The sequence below is a fragment of the Meriones unguiculatus genome, chromosome 4, assembly GCF_030254825.1.
Source record: "Meriones unguiculatus strain TT.TT164.6M chromosome 4, Bangor_MerUng_6.1, whole genome shotgun sequence".
NCBI lineage: Eukaryota > Metazoa > Chordata > Mammalia > Rodentia > Muridae > Meriones > Meriones unguiculatus.
The window spans coordinates 118929260-118951430 of NC_083352.1; the positions used below are offsets into that span (position 1 = coordinate 118929260).

General features: G+C 43.6%; 1 long non-coding RNA gene across 1 annotated transcript in view; it reads left to right on the top strand.

Annotated features, from left to right (window-relative positions):
• LOC132653536 (uncharacterized) overlaps window positions 1-22171 on the top strand; it is a 63263-nt gene that overhangs the window by 36110 nt on the left and 4982 nt on the right. Inside the window, exon 3 of the long non-coding RNA XR_009591266.1 lies at window positions 15988-15993. This is a non-coding gene — a long non-coding RNA (uncharacterized LOC132653536). The remainder of the gene's footprint in view (window positions 1-15987; window positions 15994-22171) is intronic.

Consider the following 22171-nt stretch of genomic DNA (forward strand, 5'->3'; position numbering starts at 1 on the left):
TACAGTTTGTGTGACAGTCTGTGTGCGCACTTCCCTCCAATGTGTGGCTGCTTTCCTCAACCAAACTTCTGCCTCAGTGTCCCTGTCTAGCTCTTTGATGGTCTGGGACTGTGTTGAAATCTTCCTTATCCAGTAGGGATCTCGGCACTTCCTGAAGCCCAGGCTTTGCCATCTTTCAAGTTAGAGGCACCTCGCACGCCGGATACCTTGACACTTCCAAGTGAGATTTAAGTACCACCTCTGCAAATAGCAGCGCGAGAAGCTTATCAACACTAGCTATTTATTAAGTGAGAATTGCCAGAGTGTGCAGAGGGCTTGCTCTGTGCCCTGGGGACAGATGCTCATCAGGTGGAGGTTACCCGAGTTTGAATCCAGGATTGCTTATCAGCAGTGAAGCTTTGGCCACATTATCCCGCATCCTCCCAGGAGCCTGCTTTCTCCTCTTTGAAATCCAGATGTTAGTGGACATCTATCAGTGGGCTGCTGAGAGGATTAGATGAGGTGATACAGACACAGGGCTCAGCACAGTTACTGGATCTTAAGTGATAGCAGTAAAACCAATAGCTTTTATTGTTTTCTTGTGTCACTTCATTAACAATTAAAGTTGAAGTGTTATACCTAACTGTACTCATGTTAGCAGACCAATCTGATAGCTATACCCATCAACCAATTAGCTACCACTATCGTCATTGAAACATTTCACCTCTGCAAGCTGCTGGCCTGTCTTTATAACACAGGCCATTTATAGTTCTTATTTCTGGTCTCAAGGAGTTACTGCTCTGCTTTCACTCTAGATGAAATCTCTCCTCTTTGCTTTTCTTTTTTTTTTCTTGTGGGCAATGGATTGTGCCAGAGCTGTCTCTGTTGACCAGTTGGTAAAGATTTCAGTTGTTTTTAGTTTTAGTGCCCTATAAGGTTGCTGTGAACATTCACATAACCCTCTGGAAGGGCATCTTTCATTTTTTTCCCTGATAAGTATCTAGAATTGAGATTTCCTGTATTAAATTTCTCTCTCTCTCTCTCTCTCTCTCTCTCTCTCTCTATATATATATATATATATGTAATATATGTATCTACTATACATATTTATATTTTTATATGTGAGTTCCACAGATTATACTTACGTTTACAGGAAACCACCAGCCTATTTCCCAGAGTGGTTATAGTATTTTATACTCTACCAGCGAGATATGAATGCTTAAATTGTTCTCTTGTCTCTCTTTCAACACATGCCTTTTAATTTTAGCCATCCTAGCTGGCATGCCATGTTATTTTACTTTGTTTCTAGCTTGAATTCCTGGTGAAGAATAATCTATCATGTGCCTGCGGACTATTTCTGTATCTTCTCTTGAGAAATGTTTTGCTCTTTTAAAAAATGTCAAACTGTTTCCTTACCATTGAGTTGTAAGAGCGCTTTAATATCATGGGTACAAATATTATTTCAGACATCGGGGTTGTGGATGTTTTTTCAAGAGTGTATCTTGTTTAAAATACAGTGTTTTATTTGTGTGTGTGTGTGTGGCGACCAGCGGATAACTTCTGAGGAGTCAGTTCTCTCCTTCCACTGTGGTTAAACTTGGGTCAGCAAGCTTATGTGGCAAGTGATTTTTCTTGTTGAATCATGTCTAAGGCCCTATGGGTTTGTTTGTTTGTTTGTTTTTGAATGATAATGGTCCTTTTCAAAGAGAAAACATCTCTAGTTCCAGGGACATCTAAGATATAATTTTAAGATATAATGGATCATGTTTGAGCACTGTGCAAGAATGTTTATGCACTTCAGTATTGCAAAGATCTGGTTCTTCCAGATCCATGGAGTCACCTTTTAAACTTAGACCTGTGATCATTTTTTTTGTATTAATATAAGTGTGACACATATAAATATATTTCTCTTTTTATTGTGGAAGATGGTGCTGCTGTGCGACTGATCTGTTGCATAAGCTTGTGTTTCAGTAGTTGGTGAGGACTTGCATTGTTTTCAGTTTGGGGTTTCTATGGACTTGTTCTGCGCATTCATATGTGTCTTTGGAAGGATATCTTTCACAGTTCTTTAGAACTATGACAACAGTTGAAATTCTCCTTCCTATTAATTTATTTTTTGCCTATGTCATCCAAATATCCTACTGTCATTTATGGAAAAGGCCATCATGCTTATCTGGCTACTTTGGTCTATTTGTCTAAAATCAGATGGTCATAAATATGAGTGAGCCTTTTTCTTGACTTATTTCTCTGTACCATTGATTTATATAGCTACCCCATATTATTGTGATGTCATCTCAGCCTCCATAACTTTATCTTAAGTCAAAAATTCAGGTAAGTTCCCAAGGCAATCTGCTATAGATATCCTAGGTCTTCTGTATGTTTATACATATTTACAAACATTTTAGAATTAGATTGTCTTTTAAATACACTTCCGGATTTTTTTTTTAAATTGGGATTATATTGAAACTACAAGTCAGTTAAGGGTAAATTATTTTTTTCTGTCATCCTTTGATCACATTTTTATTAAAATTTCATCTAAGCATTTCATTGTTAAAAATATCTTATTCATAAGAAATGAGATTTGTAGCAGGAGAGGTAGCTTACCATGGATGGAGTGCTTGAATATCAAGGGGAGAGGCTCTGAGTCTATATTCCCGACTCTGAAAACAACAAAAAACAGGCATAGGTGAGAAGGATAGTGGCACTGGCAAGATGGCTCCCTGGTAAAGGTGTCTCCTACCAAACCAAATGGCCTCTGGGACCCACATAGTTGAAGGAGAAAATGAACTCCTACAAGCTGCCTTCTGACCTCCACCAGTGTGCTGCAGCCAGCATATATCCCTTCACTCAAATAAGTAAGTAAGTGTAATAAAGGTTTTTTTTTTTTAAGGAGAGAGAGAGAGAAAGAGAGAGAGAAAGAGAGAGAGAAAGAGGGAGTTGCAATGAGATTTTCAATTTCCATTTCTAGTAGTACGTTGCTAGTGTATGGTGTGCAGAAGTGTAGTGATATCTGCATTTTAACCTTGTGTTGGGTCTGTCTGCAGTTTGGCAGACTCTGTAGAACCTTCCATTTCTTCACCTATGACATGGGAACAGTGCGAGGGCACTTAAATCAGAGGGTGCTGTGATGACAAAATAAAGGACATCTAAAAGATTTATCCTGCTTCCTGGCATGTGTTGAGCGAGCTCAGTAAATGAGTAGTGCCGTCCTTACCACAGACAAAAGGCCTTGATCCTGTTGGAAGAGTGGGCGGCATTAGTCTCCACAGAGAGTAACCAGAGAGGCATAGGAGGGACGAGTAAGATGGGCATGGGGGGCTGCTTTGTGTCTTGAGTGAGGGTTGTGCAGGTGTGTCCTTCTTGTGAGAAACAGGGAGCTGTGCACTTGTGATATCTGCTTCTTCTTTTTCTTGTTTTAATGTTTGTGACACTCCAATAAACAGCAAGCCACAGACGAATTAAATCATCATCCTTTGAGGCTGTCACCTCACTGGCCCTGGTACGCTCTTTATGTGAGCCATTTTGTTTAACCCTGTGAACTAGCCGCTTCTAGGTTCTCCATTTTCTAGAAGATGATGCAGATACTCTAGGAGATAGATGGAGCCACTGTCTGAGTTCACAGAGTAAGTGAGCTGTGATGGCCACTGTCACTCTAATTCTTGTGCCCTTAATCAACTTTACACAGTCTGGTGTTTGACTGGGAAGCCTGTGAAATTCTCAGGTTTGCATATCTGGTGCATACTGAGGCATTTCACCTTCCCCAGGTAGGATGAGGCTGGTCTGGAATGAATAAGTTTGTCTGTGAGAGGAAGGAGCTCAGAGAAGGGCCAGAGAGGGCATGAGAAGACCGAGCTGGGCCAGCTGTGTCTCCTCTCTGCCATCATTTCTCATTGCCATTCTCCTTGCTCAGAGTGGAGCGTGCCCCACATAAACATCGTATAATTACCTGATCTGGCCTGGTGAGCAGGGCATGGACATGGGGACGTTTATTTTTCATTAAAAGAGCCCGATGAGCTTGTAGGAGGTAAAGCTGGGGAGGCTGGGGGAGTAGGCTCTCTCTCTCTCTCTCTCTCACACACACACACACACACACACACACACACACACACACAAATGCTGACCACTTCAGCCTTAACTGCCCCAAACACATGTCTCCAGTTACTTTGGTCACACCTCTGAGCCTTGCTGTCTTCATCTAACAGTGATATTCTCACCAACCTTCCTAGGGTTCTAGGGATGGCTGCCTGAGGCAATAGGAGAAAGGATGAGTGGAAGTGGAGACGGATGTGTAAATCCTCTGACACTTACCGTGTGGATACACTCGCCCCGACCCTGGTTCAGGATCTGGAAAGGAAGCGTGTATTTCCCACCCTTTAGAGTTGTTCTTTGAGGCCAGATTTATTGAATTCCAGGAACAGTGCGAGCCTGAGAGCATCCTGTTGTTTATTGGAGCGGTTTGCCTTTCTCCAGTACCTTGTCTACAAGACACACATCTCTTATCACAGTGGTTCTCGCTCTTCCTAATGCTGTGACCCTTTAATCCAGTTCTTGACATTGTGTGACTCCCCACCGCCAACCATAAAATTATTTCGTTACTACTTTATAACTGTAATTTTGCTACTGTTATGAATCATAACATATCTGACATGAGACCCCCAAAGGGGTTGCAACCTACAGATTGGGAATCACTGCCTTAGGCTATGCCCCTAGGCTCTCAAGGGCAGCACTTCCTCCTAGGAGTCTCCCTTGCACACCTGAAAAATAAAACCTATACCACATCTTCATGTCCCTACAGTATGTTAGGAAAGATAGCTAAGGGACGCTCGGGACCACTAAGTGGCAGGGAGCTTCTCTGACTGACGTGGTTGTTAAGTTTCTTCTCACCCATTCCCTGTCATCTGGCCTGTCTGAGAGGTAATCATCATTGTGCTAGAAGCCGCGCAGGGTAAAGAAGAGGGAGGAGAAGGCTGTCTGCTGTCAGCTGGGACCTTTCTATTACTTCCTTGTGTAATGAAAGCTGGGGCAGCCCTGAGTGTCTGGGCTTGTGGTTTCACAGGACACTTTGACCTGGCAGCTCTGATGAAGCTGCATGTCTAAGCTTATAATTGTGAGAACAGAGTGCCAGGTGGAGGCCAGTCCCAGATTCAACCTCTAATTTTCTGATCTTTTCTTTGGCAACAGAGGTGGAAGGGCTGAAGCTGGCTAGGTTTGCATGTGGACCTCCTCCTTCTCCTTCCAGTTCTGGTGCTTGGGACTGGACCCTGGGCTTTATGCATGCCAGGGAAAGACTTTACCACAAACTATACCCCTCTCTCTGCCATGCTCTTCTCAACTTTCCTGTTAGGCAACAGAGCCTTGAGCACTCTCGAGCAGAGAGTAAAGTTGTTAGACATGAGCATCACACAGATATTTCTCTGGCATTATGAAGGGGAAAGGCCTGCAAGCAAGGCAAGATCAGAGGCAGAAACAGGGACTTCAGAGGCAGGGACATCAGGGGCAGGGACATCAGGGGGCATGGATGTCAGGGGCAGGGGTAACATTGGCATGGATGTTGGGCAGGAATGTCATGGAGGGATGTCAGTGGCAGGGACGTCAGGGAAAGAACAATGATGCTTCCCCATGGCCAATTGTTTTCAGAGAAGAGAATTCTAACAACCTAATTTCTACAAAAGAAAATACATGTAAAAAGTGTAAAATCTTTCTGGATCCCATCATCAAAATCATTGAACAACCTTAAAGAATTTTATCAGAACAAACACAGATCCTAGTAGCCCCAGGGAGGAAGGTGAACATGGCAGAACTAGCCTGCGAATCCAACGAACAGTGATGGCATCAGTCTTTTCTCTAACATCTCACACTTTTCCAGGATCTGTCTCATCCCAGGAACTTCTGAATGAGCCAGACCAGTGGCAGCCTCATTATTTTAATAAACTCGGCTTGAGGTGTCCAGTTGCAATGGTAAGAAAATTATAAAAATGTTCTGCAACTTAACATATTATAATTAAATCCAAAAATATAAGTCACTCCAATGTGGCCAACTGGTTTACCCCTTGACCTTGTACAAAATTTTCCCAGTGGGTTGGTCTCAGTTGCTCTGAAAAAATAAATCTAAGACCCTTCTACTTTGGGTCTTAGGGGCTCAAAAAATAAATCTGAGCCCCTAGATTTTTCCCTATTAATTAACAAGTGCCTGGGCGATGTTCTACTGAATGTGAATGGCCTGTTCTTGAAGTCAGCTTTCTGTAGACCCAAAGGCTGTGTTCATTTTGTTCACTCAAGAGGGTTCCCTTGTTGGGGTTCGAGGGAAATTTGATAGTTTTCAAATTCAGTGAGAATGAATGCTGGCCTTTTAGTCATCGTTGGAGAAGAAAAGAGGGAGTCTGGGTGTGTGTGAATAGTTGACTACGAAAACTTGGCCAAGGAACTGGGTGGGTGTGGTTTTCACTATGTAGAACATAGACTTCATCCCTGTGTATCTCTTGGTTTTTATTCTGTAACTTATCACTAAGTTTCAGTTTCCCAAATTTTCCTTTGAGTTTCCTTCTCCTTCCAGAATCTGCTCAGTGGGCTACCTAGCCCTGTCTATGGCCAGGTTTACTCTTGACTTTTAAAGTACTCCCTATCTTCCGGGAACTCCTAAGTTCGGCAGCTCCTTCAGCTTAGCAAGTCCCAGCCTGAACTGATCCTCTTTCCTGCCAAACTTGCTGCTCCGTCTCTGTTCCTGGATTCAGGAATGACAGTATTATCTACCCTGTCACCATGGGTAAGCTGGGAATTATGTTAGGCTCCTCCCTGACTCTCACCCCTACCTATTTCAACCACAATAGCCTGTTTGACCCCTAAAACATGCCTAGTGCCTATCATGTTCTTACCAGTAACTCCATGTCCAGTTTTCCTTATCTTCTACTGGATAATTAACAATAGCCTCCACTTACGTGTTTCTCATCTACTGATTTCCTCTTCCACTTTGAATTTCTCTCTGTTGCTATAATTACTTTAAAACATTCTCTCTCTCTCTCCCTCTCTCTCTCTCTCTCTCTCTCTCTCTCTCTCTCTCTCTCTCTCTATCTCTCTATGTGTGTGTGTGTACAGGTGCCTGCAGAGGCCAGATATGTTGGGTACCCCTAAGCTGGGACTATAGGGAGTTATTGACCCCCCAGTGTGGGTTGTGGGAATTGAACCCAGATCTTCTACAGAATTATACCCTAACACACACTCTTACCTGCTGAATGATCTCTCCAGTCCCTACAAGTGACTAAATCAAACCCCAAATCCAGACATGAAGTTATCTCACTAGATCAGATATCTTATAAAGGTCAAATTCTCTAGCTTGCATGTGCAACCAATGAAATCAGCCTCTTATTCTGGCTTTCCATAAATATGGGCAATTTTTTTTAAGCGATAGGACACTACTTGATGTTTCTTAGACGTGCCTTCTGGAGACAGTGATGTGTCTCTCACTCATTCTTCCTGTGGCTTGGTCTGTCCAAACACATAACACTTTTCTGCTTGACTCTGATGACCCAAGAGCCCCATTGACTTTACTTTTCTGGCCCTTCCTTTGTGCAGGCCTTGTTACTGGCACTGAGTAGCCACTTCACTACTGGTTCCTCACTTAAGCATCAGATATCCTCAGTATCTTTCAGTGATGGCTAGGGCTATTCCTAGGGCTGTTGAATTGGCCAGTGGGCCCTTTCCATGGGTATTCTTATCTTTGATAGACACATTATACACTGTCCTTGGTTGATCCATGGGCACAAGAGGTTGACATTCTTGTATGAATGGAGCCCCTCTTTGTGGTTATCATGATCCCCTCACCTGTGCCTCTCAATCAAAAGATGATAATATGGTTAACAGTGAAAGAAATCACATTCTAGAATTGTAATGGTTATGGCAGAAATGGTTCTAGAATTGTAATGGTTATGGCAGAAATGGTTCTAGACATGACTGGAAGATCAGCTTTTCTGCATGTTGTTTATACTGTCCCAAATGATAATTTGACATAACTAGAAAAAAGAATCATCATTCCCATATAGTACTCATTTTTGTAAGGCTTTTATTTGTGATCTTCATCCACGATGCTCAGAGAGAACTGTTGAGTGACTGGGAGCTGGCATTTATGGATGACAGGTAATCCAGCCCCACAAGAATGATGCGCTGGCATTAAAAAGAGATCCACACAGTTTCCAAGTGAGCAGGTTCCAAAATGCCTCCGAGTATGAGAATCGACCCATGTGATTGTAGAGGCTTGGAGGGCTGTCTGCAAGCTAGAGGCCTGGGGGGGGGGGGGGCTGGTGCAAAGCCAGCCGGAGACCTAAGGCCTGAGGATCAGGGAGCCCCTGGTGTGAACCCCAGTCTAAGCACAAGAGGAGCCCATGGGAATCAAGTAGGCAGGTGAATTTTTCTTTCCTTCACCCCTTTTCTCTATTCATTCTCTTAAAAGAATTGGGTGATGAGCACTTCCAGTGGGAGGACCGTCTAGGAATCCCACAGGATGGTTCCTGGACATGATACGAAGAGACTATGCCAGTGTACCAGAAAGACATTGACAGCCGTGGTCTGGTTGCTTGCTGACCCACTGATAGATCACCCTGCCTCACATGGTCTCATGGACCTCGTACTACGTTTTAAAATTAAATAGATCACCTGACAGGATTCCATCCACACCATCTTCTCAGGTCCACCACATCCTGACGGGAACAACTGCACTCAAGAGGAGACAGTTATAGCTGTTTCGCAATTCATCTTAGACCTCCAAAGACAGTATTACTCAGGCTGCAGAGCCTATATTGTATTGTATGTTTGTTGGACTACATTAGAAAAAAAAAAAAAAGAACACCTTCCAAATTTGGTGTCTATCTGTCTGTTTTTAAAGAATGAGAAAGCCAGAGTTCAAACAGACAAAGCTCTATGTTCTACAAAGGAAAAAAAATGCATAAAAGAAATTTAATAAAAACATTCCCACAAAGGTACTGCTACAAAACAATCCAGTTTTACAGCTCTGTGAGAGCAGGGTTATCCCAATTCTAAAGATGAAACTCATGCTGCTGGCGAGAGATGTAGGTAAGACTCAAGGTCCTGTGACTTTGGCCCCCACATCTGGGTTCCTTACCGTGTTTAATCTTGATGTCAGTGAAACATGACAGTATCTATGATGAGCACATGTTAAAACAAAGGAAGCGTATTCACTTAAATACGTGAGGGTTTGATCCATGTTAAGGAAGAACTGTGTGAGAGAGACCAAACTCACGAGGGGAGGCTGCTTCTGAAAACCCAGTGAAAATAAAAATGTGTGCATGTGTGCGTGTATGTGTGCATGTGTGTGTTTGTTTGTATATGTGTGTGTACAATATGTGCTGGCGCATATGAATGCGGAGGCCAGAGGTTTTGTTCATCAGGAACTGTCTACTTTTTTTTTTTTTTGGAGACAGGATCTCTCATTGGCCTGGGACTCTCTAAGCATGCAAGGCTTGCTGGGCAGTGAGCCCCAGGAGTCTATTTGCCTCTGTGTCCCCAGTTCTGGGATTAGAAGTGTGTCCACTACTGTGGTCAGCTTCCTCGACTCCCTTGAGCTCTGAGGATCAAGTTCAGGTGCTCACGCTTGGATAGCAATCACTTCGCTGACTGAGTCATCTCTCTAGTGCCCCAAAATGATAGTTTTATTGTGCCGTTTGGAGATAAACAGTGGGGAAGGCTGGAGAGTCCTCAGTAGATGGCTGGATGGTATAATGTTGACAGTTATTGTAGAGAACACCAAGTTGCCCAATTCATCAAGGGGAAGGCCTTTAATCTGGAAAGATCGAAACTGAAGATAGGGTACAGTAGAAAGGCAGAAGACACGCCTCAATGATCGTAATTAATTCAAGTCCTTATCCCACATGAGTTATAGCCCAGGGTCCTGAAGGGACTTGCACAAGTCTTTGCAGAATCTGTCAGCTTTATTTGATGCTAGACTGGGAGGGAGATGGACGCCAAAGAACTGGGGATAGGCACGTCTTATCTTGATTTTCAAGCCATGGGTTCTAGAAATTATGGGCTCAAGGCCAGTCTCTGGCAGTGAACTAGAAATAGTTGTTTAAATAATGTAGGGTTATGTGAATTTAGAATGAAGGGGATTAGTGTAGAGGCATGATAGCTCTACTAAGGATGAGTAAGTACAAAGTTTGCTCACCCCTCTTTAAAAAGTAACCCCTTAGACTAGTATATGGTATTTGCCAGTATTCAGTAGCTCCCTACCATTTTGGCTGATTTGGGGGAATTTATATCTTTGCATCTCTTAGAAAACTATGCCTCTTTATTTCACTGTAAAATTGAAAATAGTACAGTTTTCCAGCCTCCCTTGCAAACAGGACATTGGCAGGCATTCCAAGCATGGCCAATCAAAGGCAGCCAAGCCACTCATGGCTTGAGGTGAGTTTACATATTGCAAATAGGTACAGATCATAGGTGAAAAAACCACCTCTAATGAGTTTCCAGGGATGGTGGTGACTCTGATATACCAGAGTCTTCTATTGATGGCTGTCAAGCTGGAATAAACAGAATGATTGTCCTTCAAAGATACTCACAGCCTAGAAAGTGTGAACATGTCACATTAGGACACACAGCAGAGAAGAACAATGGTGGCAGAAGGAGTTAGGTTGCTAACTAGCCATTTTTATGCTGGGGGAAGCTGGAGCAGATAGGCAGACAGGGGAGGCAGAAGGCAGGAGTAAGAGGAGGGAATATGATGGTGGAATCAGGGTCCAAGAGAAGTTATGTTACTAATTTTGAAGGTGAAAAAGGTGCCATGAGCTGAGGAATCTGCATGGCGTCTAGGAGTTGGATGAAGCCAGGAGATACATTCTCCACAAGATTCTCTAGGAGCCAGTACTGCTGACACCTTGGTTTCAGCTTCATGAAATCTGTGTGGAGAGCTACAGCTATAACCAGAGTAGACCAGTGTCTAACAATTGCCAGAGCCTGGATTCACCCTCAGCATTGGTTTGGATTGAAAAACAAAACAAAACAAAACAAAAAACAAACAACAACAACAACAACAACAACAAAACCCCAGGTACTAAACAGTTGAAATGACTCTAGTGTTTGAGGTTTCATTTCTCCCAATATGGATAGCCATTCTGAGCTCTGGCTTTAAGGTACAGGACTCCCTCTCCTCATCAGGGCCTCCTGCTTTCTGCTATCTGGAGAGTGTCTTTAGATACAGACTCCTCTAACCACATTTGATATATGGCCTCTTATACAGCTCCCTGCTAGCTCTCCCCTCCCCTCGCCTGTATGATAATTAGGTACTGGGTTCCCGTTCATACGATGGGAGCATGCTGTGTAAAACAAATCAAGCATCCCTATAGTGCCTACTTCCAACCACTTCTGTACAGCTATCCTTGGAGACCCCCACCCACTCCCCATGGGGTATATAGCCTTTGTTCTCTGGAACTGAAGTTGAACTAGCTCCCTAAAGTAGTTCCCAGGGTGTGTGATCCCTGTACAGTGCTCACCGGCCATTATAGACACACTTCTCGGCTGGTGGGAGACAGACCCCTAGGCAGGAGGAGAACCACTCTGAACAAAATGAACTCAACAGTATTTTCGTGGACTTTCTGTTTTATTTGCCTTTGTTTTGGCATCTTTTTTTTTTTTTTTTTTTTTGCTTGTTGGTTTGATTTTAGTTCTTTTGTGTTTCTTGTATTTTGTTTTTCTTTCTTTCTTTCTTTCTTTCTTTCTTTCTTTCTTTCTTTCTTTCTTTTTGAGGGAGAAAAAGGGAACATAAAGTTCAGTGGGGAAGAAGGAAGAAGGTGAGAAGAGTCTGGGAAGAACTGGAAGTAGAGGAAAATATCAAAATATATTATATGAATTTTTCAATAAAATATGTATTGAATGCTTGATCTACAGAACTGTAAAATAATGCATCCATATCTCTGAAGCCACTAAGCCTGTTAAAGTAACATCAGGAAATGGATACATGGTCCATGTACTTAGTGGGACGTTTCAGTCATTACATGGATTAATAGTTTTCAAACCATACTAGAGAGAGACCTGAGAGGCTTGGGGGGTATCTCAGTACTCATCAAAAAGAGAAAGAAGGAATCTCTCATGTCACAACTAGAACAATAAGACTTTCATCCGTCTTATGGTGCAAGATCTGAAGAAAAATGTGTGAAAAACATTTTCAAAAACAAAAAGATATTATTCGTTATAATAGGAAATAATACATATTGAGTTTCTGTGTATGCTGGAGACTGTGCCCAGCTGTTTATTTAGTCCTCCCAGTAGCACCAAGTAGGGAAAACTGAGGCTAAGAGACTTTAAGTGACCCAAGGCCCCCCCCCACACCACCAGAGAAGGTATTTTGACTTAGGCTGTCTGGTCCTAGAGTGTGTACCCTTGGACAAGGGAATCAAAGTTTTGATTGAAAGGAAAAGAGATAGGATTCATAAAGCAAACATATTTGTGAGCATTTAAAGACATTTGTAGAAGAGGCAAAACCCTGCATTTAGGTTCAAACCCACAAGTGTATAAAAATATAGGTATTCCCAGGGAATTGATCAGGTTACTAGCTGGCTTGTCGAAGAGAGGCATTTCCACTGAATGGAAGATTACCATGTCCTGGATGTGTTGTAAGGCTAAGTTTCTAAGTGCCCTGGGACAAGAAAGTTCTTCATTTGACAGAATATTGCTCCATGACATTGGAACGCTCTGTAACTGGAACAGTCAAGAAGAGACCTTGTTTTGGTGCAGGGAACTTGACTTAAGACTCCTTGAAGATGTAAGCTTCTTCTTTTTAAAGCATTCACATGCACGTGTGTGCACCTTTAAATGTGTGCACATGTGTAGAATCCATAGGAAAATGTCCAGGGTCATTCTAAGGAATACTGCCACACCTCCTTTGGCTCAGGGTAGCTCCTTGGCCCAAAGCTAGCCACCAAAGCCAGGAATTCTTTTGTTATCAGCTCCCCAGTGCTGGGATTCTAAGCACACACCACCATATATATATATATATATATATATATATATATATATATATATATATATATATATGTTTGGATTCTAGGGATTAATTTCAGGTCCTCATACTTGTGAGGCAAACAGTTTGCCAGCTGATCCATCTCCCAGTCCTAGATCTACAAGTCTAAGATGTAAGGCTTATTGAACACAATGCCAACTGCTTCCAAGCATTAGCGGTTAACTTTGAGCAACCAACCCCAACTTTCCTGGAATCACTTGGCAGAGGAAGTCCTTGATTGATAGATTTTGTTTCCTTATGGGAAGGATTTAGTTTTAAGGCTCAGAGAAATGGGATCCACCGCAACTTTTTAAGCAACAATCTTGTAAGAACAGATTTTGAGTATTTCAGAGGCGACTACGTTGGACCTGGCAGGGCTGGCAGTGGTTCAAGGAGACAAGTGCGAGGGATATTGATAGGCTGGAGCAGCAGACGGAGGCAGAAAACTTGCCTGGGAGAAGAGGGTGGAATCCAGGACAACACCCAACTGAGGGCTGAGAGGGTGGAGCAGTCCGCAAGGGGAGGTGCTGGTGCCTGCAGGCTGCAGGAACAGCAGTGCACAAGAAGGTCCGTAGGGAAGCTCGTCTGGGGAGTTGCGCTGTGGGAAGTGGGTCATAGGCTTGGATGACTCCACAGGTGGCTTAGTCAGAAGTGGGTCAGGGCTGGAGGTCAGACATCAAGACAGGCGGAGCCCTGTAATCCCTCCCCACCTGTGACTTAGAGACCAGATGAGGACAGGTGTAAGCCTGGTCATGGCATGAGTATTGTGTTCTAGGGATAGGAAAGAGGAAGGGAAAGGGCAAAGGAGGAAGACATGGAGGGAAGGAGGGAAGAAGAGAGGAAGGAGAAAGAAAAGGAGAGAAAGAGGAAGGAGAAGGAAAAAAATCAAACTTATTTATGAATTCTACCAGGCAATCCAACACAGCTACCATCTAATTCTAGCTCCTTGACGATTCCATATCCACCAGATACCAGCCAAAATGACCAATTCTGGGAGATCATTTCTCTTTCCAGTCACTGTCTCCCACCTCCTGCCCTATCTTGTCTTTTTTGGTCTATCTCACTAATACCGTAGTATATAAAGGAACTTGTCTGAGCCTCAGTTTTATTATCTGGATAATGAGGTAAATAGAAATGATCATTAGTGTACAGACAGGTAATGCATATGAAGTCCTTTGTTCAAATTAAGCGCTCAATAGCAGTTCTTGTCAAAGGAGTCAATACTAAGCCAAACAATGGTGAGTCAGAGACTTTGGTGAGACCAGAAGGTACTGGCCAGACTTTGTGGGGAAGAAGGAAGGAAAAAGAGAGAAGAGTAAAAAAATAGAATGAGTGTAGAAGTGCAGGAAATGAGAGTCAATAGGGGATAGGATGATAGTTTGGGATCTGACAATGCCAGAGAATGCAAGGTAGCCCGAGCCCACGTCACTTAGATACTTATGTTCATGTTTTTAGTCAGGCTCTGAGTTCTCACCATATGGTAATGGAAGAATGCTGGGCTCAGGGTAGAGTAATTTCTTATGTGTACATTTATGCGCATGGCAGTCACTTGTAGAGTCTGGTGAAACGAATTCTATTTCCAGTTGTTTTTGTTTTAGTATGGTGCGATTTTGTATGGCCTGCTTTCTTTTCCCTTCTTTACATATAAAATAAGTAGATGGGACACTCACCAATGATACCAATAGTAAATTATTATCTCTTATTTTCATGTCTTATTACATTGGATGGACACTATTTTTCTAGTGCCCTTGAATCTTTTCAACACTGATTTCTATTCTTTCTAAGCTCCAAATTGAATTAACTTTAGGAACTCTTCCAATTTACTGCCAACTTCCAATTCTGTTTCTTATGACATTCCCAGGGGACAGAGAGCACCTTTTTAGTATGGCACAGGAGATACCTGTCTAGATGTTGTTAACCAAGCTACCAGTTGAACTGTAACTTCAGATAGCTTTGGGAATAGTTCTGATGGTGCGGAGATAGCTGGGGTTAGAGTTAAAACTTAGAGACAAAACTTTGGACACTAAACTGAAAAGATTTGGTTAGGACCAGATACCTCTAAGCAGGATGGCTTTTAGTGGCCAATGCTAACATCAATTAAACATACATTATTTTCATTGCATTGTGCCAAACCACTCAACAGCAAGCAGGAGACTTGTGAAAATGCTTTTAAATCCTTATTTGTCATAACCAGGGGAGTCCTGCCCATAGAAAGTAGAGGTCAGACTTCCTACTAAATATTCTACAATTCGCAGGATGGCCCACAGAACAACTTTTTTTTTTCTGGATTGAACTACCAATAGTATTGAGACTGAGAAACTGGGTTAAACTGTGTATTCCCCCATTTACTCATCAAGCCAATCCTATTAAGCATGCATTACTACAACCAAACCCATTTCATAGGCAGGAGACTGAAGATTAGACATACACAATGCAGTTTGGTCAAGATTACCAGGCTATGAGATGACAGAATTCAAATTTGAGTCAAAATTTTGTCAACTCTAAAAGCCTGCATACTTGCTCATCTTGTTGGAGGCTGAAATGTGAGCTGAGCTCATGGGCCAGGATGAAGAGCATAGCCAAGGAATTGCATCTCAGAGAAATCTGAGGGCCCCAGAGTTCCCAATACCCTAGTAACTGCTAAATCTTGCTACCATAGCAAGTGAACAGGAAAGCATAGGTCCCACTTACTGAGGACAGGGCCTCCAGAGGTCACTGTATTGACTTGGGGGCTGGTCATGACTGTTATTCTCACCTGAGCTAAGGTGAGCAAGCAGGGCCCCGTCCCAGTGACTTTAGCATCATGACCCCCAACTTCACCCTTCAAAGTGAGGAGCAAGCCGTGTCTCAATAACGAGTGAATGAAAATCAAGTGGCAGAGTAAATGCATCTTTCATGAGACCAAAGCTTGGAATATAGTACAAGAGTTGGGTATGGGCCAGATGGGAAGGCAGGGCTGGGCTGATAGGTGATGCAACTGAAGAGATGAGATGGACAAGACCCAGGAGGGGCTGGTGGGGCGGCAGCTGGAGCTCTGCATCTCCCAACATTAGCCTCAGAGGCTGCAGGGAGGGTCAGGCTGGGAATGCGTTGGCAGCTGGCCTCTAAGCTCAGTGGCCTCCAGACCCAGGGCCAGCAGAGCTGGAATCCCCTTCCTTGGGACTTTTCCTGGGTGGGCGATCAAGGCTGTGGGTGGACTCAGGAATCCAGTTTATTGTTTTTGACGTGGGAAAAGTTCTCCACAACTTAGTTTCCTATTCCAGGTCCTTTCATAGACTAGATTTATTCAGAAAAATTGGCCACACGGAATTCAGAAAATGAACGAAGTAGCAAGACTCTGGGATCTTTACTGTTTTTACTCCTTTTATGGAGGAAAAAGGAGGATGGGGTAAAAGCAGAAAGGAAAGGGAAGTGAAATCCATTGATGGTCTATTTTGAGCTGAGAGACTTGGTCAAAATATGGAGGTGACAGAAAGACAGCATGCCTCCCAGCATGGTGTCAGAAAGACAGGTCACCAGTGACTCGACATGTGTCCAGACTTCCTTAAACATCAGTTTATTCATTTGTAGCATAAGGAAATTTATGTATACTTTCTAGATTAGTGATATAATTTAATGAGAAACTGTTCAAATGCTTCAGTTAGCAGCTGGCACAAAGTAAGTGCTCACTAAGTGTCTGCGAGGTGGCACCATTGCTCATGGACTGTTACTCCAGCTACATGTGAGGAAGTTGAGGTGTGGAAGGGTCATTGGGAAGCAACTTTGCTCTCAGTTCCTCTGGCAAGCCTCTGCTGACTTCCAGGCCAGGTCAGGTGCCCTCCTCTCTGTGTTGCTGTGGCCCCTGTACTTCCCTCTCACTGTAACATAGTGTGAGTGCCCGCTCAGAGTCTCAGCATACACCATGTTATACCAGGCTCTGGACCCTGAGAACTAAATGTGGTCTTCTTAGCACCAAGCAGACTCCCCAGCATATCAGCGCATAAAAGAATGTTAACTGTGTCACTGCAAGGGTATCATTCAGGACTATTTGATCCAGGTGTCTGAATGGGGTTATTTCTTTTATTAAGTGTGTGTGTGTGTGTTACACTCATTTGTCTGTTTGTCATCCAGTCTGTCTGCCTGTCTCTATCTCTCTGTGAGTGTGCGCTCTCTCTCTGTGTGAGTGCACGCCCACCCACGAGAGTGTATGCGCACACACATGTATACATGCTCCTGTTTTCTGTTTCCTTTCTTGGAGAAGTGGCCTCTCTTACTGCTCCTTGATGTCCTCCTTTCCCATTTCTGAGGAATCCAGAGCACTATCTAAGATTCCCAAAGAGAAAAGGTGAATGTGTCTAGAAGGGAGTAGGAGTAATTTATATGCTTCCATGGTGCAGAAATAAGTAAATGACAGTAGGACCTTGCAAGTTACAGAGAAACAATGGCAGGCCTCCGTATAGGGTTCTTAATCTTTCAACAACTGTTCCTTCTACTTTTCATTCCTAGCTCATCCAGTTCTCCCAACTCTCTTGAGAGTTGCTAAATAAGGGACCTTAGCCAACACCCATATATGAGCTGAGCCTCATCCATTGATTCATTGATTCGTTGACTCATCTCTCCATTCAATGCTTTGAGCTGCTCTCAACAAGGTCCTGGTCTTGCATGATTGCACAAAAGGAGACTTGTCTCTTCTCTCTGGGGGCTATAATCTGGAAAAAAGTATTCATACCAGCAAATTCACAATTGGCAGTTGGTGTAAATGTTTGGAAAGAAAAAAGCTTTTGGAGGGCTTTATCTTGATTGGATGATCAGAAATCATGTTCCTGCACAAGTGAAACTGATGTAGGTCTCTGAACAGGAGGTGGGTAGTGGCTCTTAGAGAGAGAATATTCCAGACAGGGACCAGTAGACAATTAGGACTCAAGGAAAGCTATCAAGGAAGAGCACAGATATTGGAGGCCTACTGGATGCTGTGGGGGATGGATAGACAGGTAGCGGTAGACTGTATGGGACCTGGGGTAGGCTCTGGATTTGGTTTCTGTTCTAAGAAAGGGCCAGAATCAGTGTAAGCTCTGATACATAAATGGTTTATTCTGAAAGCATCATTTTAGTTGCTATGGAGAAAAACAAGTATGACTGGGCAGATGCGGGGAAGACCAGTGATAAGACATGTGGATGTTGGGGGAATGATACTGATGGTTTGGAATCAACGAGGTGGCGGAGACAGCCAGAACGTTTGCCACATGCCACCCCATATTCAAGGAGTATGGAGCCCCAGATTCCATATTTTGATATAAGAAACTTCAAAGACATGTTTCAAAGGACTAAAAATACATAAGGAAAACCAATTAAATTTTTGAAACTTAAAAATTTTTATTTTGCTTTATAAAACATGCACATAAGGTGTTTAGTAGCTGCAACAATCTACATTGCTGATCTCTTGTCACTTAAAAACCCTGGAATGTTCCCAGTCTCCCTTGGCCTCTTGGCTTATTCTTCCCACCAATCACCAGAACCTTCAGAAACCTCTAGTCTGAATAACTATCATGTTGTTGCCCTTTTCTATAAGCCCACTTCTGGGCCTAAATCTGGAGACTGATCATTGCTCCTGGAATTATTATGTAAACCTCCTAATCTACCTCCTACCTGTTGCTAGGGAGCACATATTGGATCATGCCCTTCCTTGCACTGTAGCCTTATTTAGCACCTATTACTGCCACTTCCTACCTATCAGAGTCTTTCCACGGTCACCTCTCAGTATCCGCCTGCCACATCACTATTTGGTGCTTTAAATGTGTTCTAAGTACAGTTATAAGTGCTGTGTGTCTCCTTTAAAAAGCATGACACCATTTCACGATTTTGAAAATTTGGAGAAACTTTTGGGACTGTGACCTTAAATGTGGTGGTCTGCTAAACATCAGTTAAACTCAATTACGTGTCCAGAGGACATTGCATGTGGATTTCTTAAGGGATATCACAAATCGTTCACCCATCAATGACTTAATTGGTAAAAATCAAACAAACTAAAAACAATGATAGTAAAAGATAAGGGAAATCAAATGTATAGATTGTTTAATATGAAGAGATCATCTAGACACTTTTCTTAGCATTGCAAAACAGTTGAGGTAGCAGCTAGGATGAAAATGGCAGAATTAGAGTCCCTCTGAGTATAGGGTATTTGCTACCCACTGAAACCCACAGGAGAAAGACCTGAAAGCCAATTGTGATTGCCTTCGCCGTGGCCCTCAGACCTCCTCCCATGAGCACCAGCAACAGCCTCCTCACCGCACTTCTTGTTTCTCTTCAACTTCTAACAATTTGCTTTCTACCCAACAATGAAAGCAATCTTCCTACAGACCACATCAGGGCAGGTCGTTCACTCTGTTGGCTTCTATCTACTTAGAACAAAGTCTTCCAATCCTCTACAGAGTCCCACTTGATTCAGCTCACGTGTGCTCACGACAGGCTTGATGCCCTACCACGGATCCCCAGCTAGAAGGCACAGAGGGGAGACACTGACCTCAGGTGGGTATGCCACTCATACTGAGGCTGTTCCTTTTCTCCTGAAGCTGCCGGGGTAGATGCAATGTGCACACTGCTGTGCTGTGAGGGGAGGGCTGCCTGGAGACCCCACCCTGGTAAAGCAGAGCACGCCTCTCTATCCTGACAACTTACAAGGGCAAGTTTACGCATGAGGGCAGAAGAGGGTCTGGAGTCACTCGCTGCATCCCTCTACATAGAGTAGACCCTGAACTTGCTAGTGTCCATCAGGGCAGGACTCCTCTCCAGAGGCCAACCTCAAAGGATTCAGAAAGAAACTAACCATGGGAGGGGAAGGAGACAGGAATAGAGAACTGACTTGATCTCTTTCAGGAACCTTGTTGATTCTTTGTCGAGAACTCTTTGTTAAAGAAAAAAAAAAAATCCATTTTTCATACATTCAAAATTCCAAGCTGCTGAAAATTCCCTCCTGTGATGAGAAGCATTCACAACAAAACTTGAGCCCTGATTTGTCTTTCCCCGAAATCAAAGGCAGCATTCTGAAGAGACTGCGCTTGCCACACAAAGGTGGCAGATGTTTGCCAAGATTATAGCTGCACCAGCATTCTGCATATTCAGTCTTGTGAGCATTTCGGTTTTTGAAAAGAGAAACCGTTCTCTGTCATTTCTGGATGGCTGGGAAGCTTCTGGTACCAGCAGTGTAGATCCACGGCTCAGGAAGGGTGTGAATGAGTGTGGGTGGGCTCACGCTGCCCTCCAAACTTTGGATATTCTATAGGGCATTTTCTGAGTAAGGCTGGGATGTTCTTTCCAACAGGGTTCATGCAGACCAAGCTTGTGCCTTCCCACTGGGCTGCACCCAACAAGTTTCCAAGCAACACTGGGCTGAAATATCGCGTGAGTGGGACACTCACGGAGCCTTCTTTAGTGCCCGTGGGTACCAAGTGTGGTATTAGGTCCTCTAGGTGGGGATGTAGGATGTTTTCTGTCCCATGAAATTGGTTGTCTTGGCTCCACATGTTGAGAGAGTTGATTGAAAGTTGAGCTGATTTTTAAGTTTCTAGACATTTTGCTTTTCACATCCTCTTAGTCTCCCTTTGCTGGCTCAGATTCTCCTTTCCTCACCCTTGCGATGTGGTCAGTAGCACAACCCTACACATTAGTTTCCAAATATCCAACTCCAAGCACTTTCCTTAAAAATTCAACTCCAGGTGCGTTCCTTTTTTCTACCTGCAGGTAGATTCTATCCGTTTTCTTTGCACATGCCTGCATGCGCACGTGTGTGCTACTATGTGACTGTGGAGGCCAGATGTTGATTCTCATCTTCTACCTCCTTTCAGAGTCTCCTTGCTGCTGTGTCCCCGGCCTGTGACCCTCCAGGAGTTCTCCCGGCCCCCCCTCCCACCTTTCCACAGGAACGCTGGGCTTACAGATGTGTGCTACCATGTTAGGCTTTATATACGACCTGGGGATTTGAACTCAAGTCCTTATACGTGTGCAGCACTGGAATGTCTTCACTGTCCCTCTGTCCTTTCTCTTCACCTCCATCCACTGAAAACATCCTTACACATTGTCTCGCCGGCTACACTGTCTCACGGCGATCTTCTCATAGCTCTGAACCCTAACTACACTGGGACCCACCTGTGATCAGCTATAGTTTTACTTTCTCAACAGGCTCTTACGTTTGAAACCATTGGCTTTTTTAACTGAAACGATGGATTCCTTGAACCACAGCCCTCCTACCCTTCAAACCCCTCTGTGTAAGCAATACTTTTTATACTATTTTATTTTGCCTCTTTCTCCCTTCTCCACTCCAATTCCTTCCAACACCGGGTAGGAGAGAAAGGTTAGTGGGGAGAGGGGGCAGAATTCTCTTTAGTTACTTCCTGCTATTTAGGGTAGTCAGGTTCCTTGGGGCAAGTCCAATCTTCGTTTCAGGATATTTCTGATTTCTTCTCTTTAAACTGCATCAACAGCAACCAGGAGCAGCAGCGGGGAAGCGCCAGCCGCGCTCTTCTTTCTTGGACCACTCTCAACACTTTCTAGGCTCTGGCCTTTATTCCTTCTGAGAGGCCTCGGAATTGAACCATCTTCAGCTGGGAAAGAGCCTCTCTCAGAGCCTGCATGAGGCAAATAGTTTGCTGCTGTGGACCATCTGAATCAGCCCCATATCCCTCACCTGGGACCAAAACAAAAAACATGTTTATATCTAAACCACCTCTGCCTGTCTTTGTTGGCTCATGACTCTTAAAAAATTCTTTTCAAAATAGGACCAGCTCCTCCATCCTTCCAGAGGCGGTGCCTGCCTTAACTCTTCCATGAAGCCTTTTCTGACACCCCCAGTCCATTTGTTTCATTTTCTTTTCCTCCATGCTTCCATAGCATCCTGGACTTGCTCAAGAAAGAACCAGCACTTCAGTGGCTTTATGTATCTTTCTTGTTGTCCATGTCTTCTGGGGATGCAGGGTAGATTTAATGTCATGCTTCCATTTTACCTCTTGATGCTGCTGGAAAGGATGCTGAGCTGGATCCTGGGGTAGCTTGTCATCACCTTTGCTCAGAGGTGTGTCTATCATTGCAGCATCCTCTGCAGTAGAAACCTGAAAAACACATAGTCGGTTGTAGGGAAGGAAGGAGGGAAGATGAGCAAAGTCAGTATGCTGGCTGGTGTGATTTCTAGACTGTTCTACCTGGCCAGTTCAGATGGGTTAT